Genomic DNA, 9,205 nt, shown 5'->3' with positions numbered 1-9,205 from the left:
GGGAGAGGGAGAGGGAGGGGGAGAGGGAGAGGGAGAGGGAGAGGGAGAGGTGACTTAGACTGGGATTAAACAAAGGCTACGAGGCTGCAAGCACCAAATTCCTTTCCACATGTCAGGAGAAAGAAAGAAGGAAGGAGAGGGTGGCACTGTAGTAAAAGAAAATGGAGCCATAAATCCCCCACTCTGCCTAAGAAGGACAGATCAGGGAACAGAGAGGGGGAGGTCTAGAGAAAGCTCAGCATGGAGGTTTGTCTTATTTCCCTCAGGCAGGTCAGTCCGTACTTGATCCATCCCCTTCAACCCACAGCTGGGTTCAGGTCCACCCCATCTCATCCCCCACGGGAAAAGTGTTCCTTCTCGGCCTGAAATAGGACTCACAGTAGCTTTGCGACTGTGTAAACAGATCCCGTCTGATGTCATTCCTGCAGCTCAGAGCCTGCCTCTGGGAAAGCCCCAGTGGCTGGGTACATCCTTTCCTGCTCTGCTGTTTCCTTTTCCCTTTGAGGGTTCAGCTTTTGGGTTCCTACCTTGCTGAGTCTGGGAAATGGCCACCTACCTATATCCTAACCTGACTCCAACAAGGAAACTAGGGGCTAAGAGACCCATGACAGTTCTCTTCAACAGCCTCCTTAGCTTATTTTTGAAATTTGATCAAAGGGTCCAGGAAATGTCTTTGACTTACCATTTGACCTTGGGCAAGTCCCCTGGTGGGCCCTAATAGTCCAAACTATAAAGGAAAAGCCGGGCATTGGATTCCAACTTCCAAATACAATGCCCAGTGACATCTGAGCCCCTTAAGAAACAGGGCATATTTGGATTCTGTACAAAAGCTGAGTGAAGAGATTAATTTCGGGATTGAAAGATGGCTAGCTCAGCAGGCCAAGGCGCTTGCTGCCAAGCCTAAAAACCTGAGTTCAGTTCCTGGGACACACACAGTGAGAGACTGAGAGAAGTGAACTGCCCGACTTCTACAAGCATGTGGCAGTGTGTGTGTGTGTGTGTGTGTGTGTGTGTGTGTGTGTGTGTGTGTGTCCAGTGCTAAAGATCAAACCCAGGGCCTCCTACATGCTATACAAAACACTATGCTATTGAGCTACACTTCAGTCAAAAATCTATACATTTAAAGCTATTCCCAAATCCCAGACTGGGCATAGTGATACATGCGTGTGATCCTTACACTCAGGAGTCTAGAGGCTGAGACAGGATCAGAAGTTACAGGAAGCTTGGAGACATAGAGATACCTTGTCTCAACAACAACAACTTTAAAAGAGTGAGTCAGAGCTACATATTTGGCAATCCTAGAAGGTGCTCTCTAATTGACCCCAAACTAACTCCCCCAATCCAACTGAAATTTTCTCTGTGACCTTGATGCATCCATGGTGTCACTGAGCTTTAGGGTTTTTTTCCATTTGTAATACGAGGGAGGTAGACTAGAATAGCTGGTCCCCAAGGGCCCTTCCCACACTGCCAAGTCTGTGGTTACAAACTTATGAATGAAATTCAAACTTTGGGTCAGAGGCAGAAGTGGCAAACAGCCACCAGCTGGGACAAACTGTCCTCTGAGTGTCTGGTCATTTGGTCACTTACATCATCCCCACATGGGGGCCTAACTACAAGCATGTAAGGACAACTAGTACTGGGGTCACCGTCTGATCCACCTTGGGAAGCCACTTAGGTCCCATGAGACTGGAGTCAAATCCTGGCTCCACTTACTGCCTCATTTGGTAACCTTGGGGAACCTATTTCACCCCTCCCCCGCCCTATCTTATTGGTTTTTCTCTTCCATAACACAGGGATCACAGTAGCACCCCTATTGTAGGCTGTGCTGAGGATCAAATGTGTGCTTAGCCCGATAAGTAGTCAGTGTTGTGTAAATGTTGGCAGGATTCATTACTGCGGTTATTTCTTCCTTTGGAATGTGGGAGTGGAAATACCTAAGCTCTCAGGATTGAGACAAGGATTTTACTATAATAAGTATCAGACAGGACTAACCTGGAGCCCAGGACATAGTAGAAGCTCAATAAATATGGTTCTTTCTCTGTGTCCATCTTTCAGTACTGGGGACTAGACCTAAGGCCTTATGCATGCCTGGATAATGTCTCATAGACAGTTTCCTTGACTCTGTTTTCACCTTTTATTTGAAGACAGAGAGTCTCACTATGCTGCCCAGGCTCACTCTGCATTCTTTTTGTACTCTCGGCAGGCTTTGAACTTGTGATTCTCCTGTCTCAGCCTCTGGCATAGCTCAGATGACAGGCTGGTGGCACCAGGGCCAGCGGCTTCTCTCTCCAATCTCAACTCCACACTTCAGCTCCCTTCCTCCTCCCTCCGGAGGTTACTCCACAGCTCTGCTCACGTTTCCTTTTGGGGACTAGTTTGTGGAAGTTCTCTGAAGGCACGTCCTGGACAGGTTACGCAATGCTGCGCTCACACTTTTTGGAAACTCCGTGTGGGAGGTTGGCATGGGTTCCTGTTCTCCACATCACTGACTGTTCTGGACTTTGGCCAGTGAGTTCCTTTCTTAGAATGGAAACGAGAGCGGGGGTGCTCATTGGCTGCCTGTTTTCTCCTCCAAACTGAGAATACTGTGTTACCGTGACTGCATTAAGGGTTATGTGTGTGCACGCATGTTTGATAAGGGACATTTGCTGGCTGCTTACTGTATGCTAGAGGCTTCTCATCTCCTTTGGTCCTTATTTGATTTCTAAAACAAGTCTTCGAGTAGGCCACACTCTTGGTATTCTCACGTAGCAGATAAGGAACCTGAGGTTGAAAGAAGGGTGCTTCTTACCCAAAGACACACCTCCAGAAAGGGGCCGTGCTTAACTCCAGCCCAAGTCAGTTCAATTCTAGATGACGTCACCTCTTCCCCCACAGGGTGCACTGGACATTACAGTTTAAAAAACAAAAACAAAAACAAAAAAACCTCTGACCTACATAACCTCATCTATGTTCCCCCAGCAAGGTAAGCATAAATACTGTCCCCATTTCACAGATGACTGGGGCTCAGAGGGGGCAATCACTCATGGTCAGCCAGCCGCATAAGGTATGTCTCCTCAGCAGGCAGAATCAAAATTAGGCACCACAATGGCTAGAGGCATCTCTCAGAGGTAGAGCCCTCCATGAGCACGTGCAAGGCTCTGGATTCCATCGCTGGTGCTACAAACCAAACATAACAAGGGTAATACAGTTCAGAAGTGTGGAGAGTCTGTGCCTGCCTGCAGTCCGCGAGTTTCCAGTTCTTCCCTGTACCACAGAGGGCCAAGGGAGAGGACTCTGTCTTCTAAGCCTGATCACAGAGACTTTTCTGCAAAACATCCCTCGAGGGGTGGATAATGCCAGGCATGCCAGTGGGTGGCTGGGCCTCTGGGTGGCTGGTACTAGTTGGCCTCTGGTTGGCTGGTACTGGTTGGCCTCTGGTTGGCTGGTACTGGTTGGCCTCTGGTTGGCTGGTACTGGTTGGCCTCTGGTTGGCTGGTACTGGCTGGGCCTCTGGTTGACTGGTACTGGTTGGCCTCTGGTTGGCTGGTACTGGCTGGATCTCTGGTTGGCTGGTACTGGTGGGCCTCTGGTTGGCTGGTACTGGCTGGGCCTCTGGTTGGCTGGTACTGGTTGGCCTCTGGTTGGCTGGTACTGGTGGGCCTCTGGTTGGCTGGTACTGGTGGGCCTCTGGTTGGCTGGTACTGGTGGACCTCTGGTTGGCTGGTACTGGCTGGGTCTCTGGTTGACTGGTACTGGTGGGCCTCTGGTTGGCTGGTACTGTTTCTGCTCCAGGGGTTACCTCTCAGAGCTACTGCTATCTAAGACACCTTGGGAAGGAAAAAAGGCAGGCAACATAGTCTCAAACAATTGCCTTTGCATGACAAGATTTATTTTATTTGATTCTTCTTCTTTTTTTTTAATTGTTGTTTGTTTGGTTGGTTGGTTTGCTTTGGTTTTGAAACAAGGCCCCATTGGGTAGTCCAGGCTGCCTCCTTATGTAGTCTAGGTTGGCCTCCAACTCTGCATCTTCCTGTTCAGCCACTCAAGGACTGGGATTACAGGCATGTGCTATCATGCCCAGATTCTTAGCTTGATTCCTGACCCTGTCTTAGAGGTAACTCCCAGTCTCTGCCTAGAAATGACTCTTAGCTCTTCTTAACTTTAAGGACTCAGACTTTTTTTTTTTTTTTTTTAAAGTTGTTCATTCATTTGATGAACATTCACTGGGCGTACATTGTTTGCCAGGAACTGATGTAAACGAACGAAGTTAACCAAGAGGAAACACTCTAGTTTTAGGAAGCCACAGACAAGCAAGGCAGGCGGTGATGTCATATTTTAATATCAGGCGATGAAAAGCGTGAAGGGGCTGGGGAGACGGAGTAGCGGGTAACCGCACCTGCTCCTGTTAACTTACCACACCGGCACCGGGGGACATGACAGAGGGACAGATTCCGGGGGATGTGAGTGAAGAGGTTAAAGCGTGGAGCAGATCAGTTCGTTCACCTGCCATGTCCGACAAGTACCTCTGAGTGCTTCCTAAGTAGCTGAAGTAGCTGGCGCTCTGCTAGGCTGTGGGATCCAACATGAATGCAAACCAGAAAGAGTCCCTCCTCCAGGGGCCTCCGAGTGTAACAGGGGCAGTGTACAAGGAATAAGGACACAGGCACAAACACAAACACATAGCTGTGAACATGGAAGTGTGGTGAAGGCTGGCGAGATGGCTCAGTGGGTAAAGGTGCTGGTTGTGCGAAGCTGATGGTCTGAGGCCAATCCCTGGAGGCCACTGCACCACGAGATTGCCTTCTGAACTTCACGCGGCCATTATGGCACACCAACTGCCACCCACACCCTGACCTCCTCCTGTCAAACTGATGATGATGGTGGTGATGATGATGATGATGAAGGACATTGTGTAAAAGAATTTGAGGAGGAAAACAAGTTGGTTTTAGCAGACAATGTCTCTGAGGAAGCAGCATTTCAGATTTATCCTGAAAGGTGGGGGTTGTGAACCAGGGCAAGGACAAGCCCTTTGTAGTCAGAGCATCCCTGACAGTTGGGTATCAGTAAATAGACGGAGGAAAAAAAGATGGAGAAAAACATCAGGACTCTGAGACATGGGAAAATCACCATGATGGGCACAAGAAGAAGATGAGAGCCAGGCAGGCTTAGGTTTGTACACAGTTGTGCTCCCCGGAGCCCCACACTAGGGATGAGCCAGAGGCATATCAGGCAAGCAAGTTCCCTGCCTGGAATCTGCCTTGCTTCCCTAGTACTGTTTCTCTCTGGCAGCAGCTCTTTGTAATGAGCCTATTCTGATTTCAGGAACATCTGGAGCACAGGTGCGCTGCCTTCTCATTGACCAGATGTTGAATCAGGGAGGGGGACCTCAAGGGAGCCTTGGAAAACAAGCAGGAATGCTGAGGACAGCTCAACTAAATGTCCACCGCTCACCCCCACCCCCGTCACTGTCACACAGTCCTTGTCACACTTGTCCAGGAGCTGGGACACGTGAACTGCATGGCATTGTGCCCACTACACAGGAAGTACCAGATGATGGGCTTCGTCAAGCACTCAGCACCAGTAGGGTGTTGTGGAATGAGCCCAGGGCCAGAATCCAAGAGATGGGTTTCCAAGTAAACCTAGGCCTCCCAGACAACTGATTTCCTCTAAGCTTCGGTTTCCTCCTCGGCAGCTGGATGGCTGTAACCACAGGGTGCAGCTCAGTGGTACAATGCTTGCTCAGTGCTAAACTGCGGGGAGGGGCAGAGAAAGGGGGGGCTGTAACAGCATTTTTAAATGTAACCCATTTAAAAATGATTCCGTGTGTGTGCGTGTGCGTGTGCGTGCGTGCGTGCGTGCGTGCGTGTGTGCGTGTGTGTGTGTGTGTGTGTGTGTGTGTGTGTGTTGCCTACAGCAGGGATCGGGGAACAAGCTCAGTGGAAGAGAATGGGAAGGCAGATGCAATTAAAACAAAATAAAACTGAGTTTGAATCCTGTACCAGCCAGCTCTTGCTGCATAACCAGTAGTAGCCCCAGATCTCAACGGCAAACAGTAAAGATGTGTGCTGCCAGGCGGTGAGTTTGTGGGTCAGTTGGAGCAGCTTTATTACAGCTACCCACCACTTCTCCTTTCTCATCTGCAAAATGAGAAACTACCGACCCCGTGAGATCAAGGCGAGGATTGTGTTAACATTCTCTGCTCAGGGAATGTTAGACATTGGATGTCCACTTTTTTTTTAAAGAGTTATTTATTATATGTAAGTACACTGTAACTGTCTTCAGACACTCCAGAAGAGGGTGTCAGATCTCATTATGGATGGTTGTGAGCCACCATGTGGTTGCTTGGAAGTGAACCCAGGACCTTTGGAAGAGCAGTCAGTGCTCCCAACCTCTGAGCCATCTCTCCAGCTCCTGGATGTCCACTCTTTAACCTAACTACAAATGCATATAGCAAATATTATCGATTATGCCAATAGCAATGGCTGTCACCTAAGTATAGACTAGAAGAGAGGGACCCACTAAGTCAATAGAAGGGAGAGAAGCACACATCCAGGGAAAAGAGGACCCCTCAAATAAAGGCCACACAGGATTAAAGGTCTGGAGCAATGCACATCTGGCAGGCAAAAGCAGGAGTCGGGGGTCACACATAAAGACTCTGTCTCAAGGTTAAGTGAGGAGGAAAAGGAGGAGGAAGAAGAGGAAGAAGAAGAAGAGGCAGAGGAGGAAGAAGAGGAGAAAGAGGGGGAAAGAGGAGGGGGGAAGAGGAGGGGGGAAGAAGAGGGGAAAGGAGGAGGGCTTCTCATTGTTAGGCAGGGTAGCACATACCTTTAATCCTCCCAGTACTTAAGAGGCAGAGGCAGACAGACCTCTGTGAGTTCAAGGCCAGCCTGATCTACATAGTGAGTTCCACAACGACCAGGACTGTGTAGAGATAGCCTGTCTCAGGAAGATAGAACAAAACAAAAGGAAAACTAAGGAAAACAGAAAAAGAAAGAAAATCTGTAGCTAATTACAAGCCTAGGAAATCACCATAATATATGTGTCTTCCTTTGGTTTTGGTTTGGAGTCCTGCTTCTCTAAGTCCCCTTTCTGTTGTCTCTCATCCCTCCCTCTTTCATCTCTTCCTAGCCAGGGTCTCACTATGTAGCCCAGGATGGCCTCCAATTCACCATCCTCCTAAGTGCTGGGATCATAAGTGTGTGCCTCTGCGTCTGCCTTCATTTCTTCTTAGCATGTTCCTTACATTTCCAAGAGCTGAGCTGAGAGAGTATAGTACACTGCTGTGTGACAAAACTTAATGAGTCGATGAGTTGTATTAGTGTTACATATAGAAATATGGGTGAGGGGTCTTTCAGGAACAAAAATGACTCAAGGACAGGGGCACTACCAAAGCCCACCCCAGCACAGGTTCAACTCACAAAAAACTAGGAAGCCCAGAGCACATTGCACAGCCTATAGGCAACTCAACTGGTTGGAGAGTGTCCACTCTAAGTGACTCTGGTCTAAACCTCTGGTTTCTGCTTCTAGGCAGCTGGTCTGGTCTCATGGTATTTTTTGTAGCTTTTGCTCTTCTGAGGGTCATCTTGGAAAATTGGCCCTTCTCTGGCAGGGAGAGGCCTAGTGAATCCTGTCAATTTCAGGGACTTCCTGAAGTTGGTTTGAGTTGTTTACCTTCCTGTTTAAGTTGCTTCTGCTCAAGCTGGAATTTTGTTTGTTTTGTTTTGTTGTTTTGAGACAATGTTTCTCTGTTTAGCCCTGACTGTCCTCAAACTCAGTCTGTAGACCAGGAGGCCTCAAACTCAGATCTGCCCTCCTCTACTTCCTGGAGTGCTAGGAATAAAGGTGTTTAACGTCCATGCCCATCTGGTGATATGGACAGACACATGCATGGATAAGTCACTATCCCTGCCTCATGTAACTTACATTGGACAGGCAAAACAGAAGACAAGTGAGAAAACAAATCCATGACATCAGATGAGGAAAATGTTAGGAGAAAGAAATTAGGCAAAGCACACAGGGTAACGGGAGGAGCTATTTTCAGAACCTGAAAATATCTCTGGTGGCTGCTGACTCTCAGAACTGACCTTGGTTTGCCTATCTCACAATGAGGGTACTGTTGGGCCGAGTGGTCTGGGAGGATCCTTCTGACCAAAGTGTTTCCAGTTTCTGTGGTTATGCAAGGCAGCGGTTGGACATTCCACAAGCTCTGGAAAGTCCAGGCTGTCATTATGTAGAACTGGGGAGAGGTTTGCATGGAGCGAGGAAGATCAGAAAGAGTTGGTGACATTCTGGGAGAGAGGGTGTCACGATCCAGTCCCTTGGCTGTTCTGAAAATTACCTCTTTGTGGTGTGGGGAATGCTACTGGTGAAAGGAATTACCTCAGTACGCTTACAGGGGAGGCGACTTTGATTATAAGTGGTTTATGGGTGAGGCGTTGTACTGTCAACATTCTCCCTGTGACGCCCAAGTGGCCCACGAGCACATGGAGTCACAGAGAAGTAGTGTCTCGCTCCAGATCACACAGCTAGAAATGTAGCCCCATTCTCTAATTGAAGCGCCTGCGCCTTCTAACAAAGGAAAGGGACACTTGTCCAAAGGGAGCAACACTAGATACTGCAGAGGGAAAGAACAAAGTCAGAAGGTGAAGGACCCACGACTTCTAGGAGATGGAGCAGCTGATGACAGTTTGGAGACCCCTGAGCTGGGTGTTTCTGCTGTTCCAGGGTATGCACCCTGGCTCAGTTAACTCTGACCTATTCCAAGTTATTTCATTGGCTTGAAATGAAGCCAGGGCATGGCATAAGCATGTGACCCATGATGTTTCCTGGACTCCCTCCATCTCAGGGATAGAAAATAAGGAACCAGCAGCAGAAACCAGCAGAGCTAAGTATATCCTATGCGCCTGTCCTCCACCCTTCTTCTCCTCATTGCCCCCGGAGCTGAGGAACAAACTAACTTGCAAACTTTCCTCCAAACAGCAATTCCAAGAAACCAGCTTCTGACTGTAAGAACCGATGTAAGGGACCGATGAGATGGCGATGGCTCAGTGGGTACAGTACTTGCTGGGCCAACAGGATGATGTAAGAATTCCATCGAGAAACCCACATGAAGGTAGAAGTAGAGAGCCAGATCCACAGACTTAGCTTCTGACACCGACATTCTCATCACTATAGGCATGCGCTATACCTTCATCACACACACACACACACACACACACACACA

Source organism: Mus pahari, chromosome 3 (assembly GCF_900095145.1).
Source record: "Mus pahari chromosome 3, PAHARI_EIJ_v1.1, whole genome shotgun sequence".
Classification (NCBI taxonomy): domain Eukaryota; kingdom Metazoa; phylum Chordata; class Mammalia; order Rodentia; family Muridae; genus Mus; species Mus pahari.
This window is presented reverse-complemented; position numbering follows the sequence as displayed.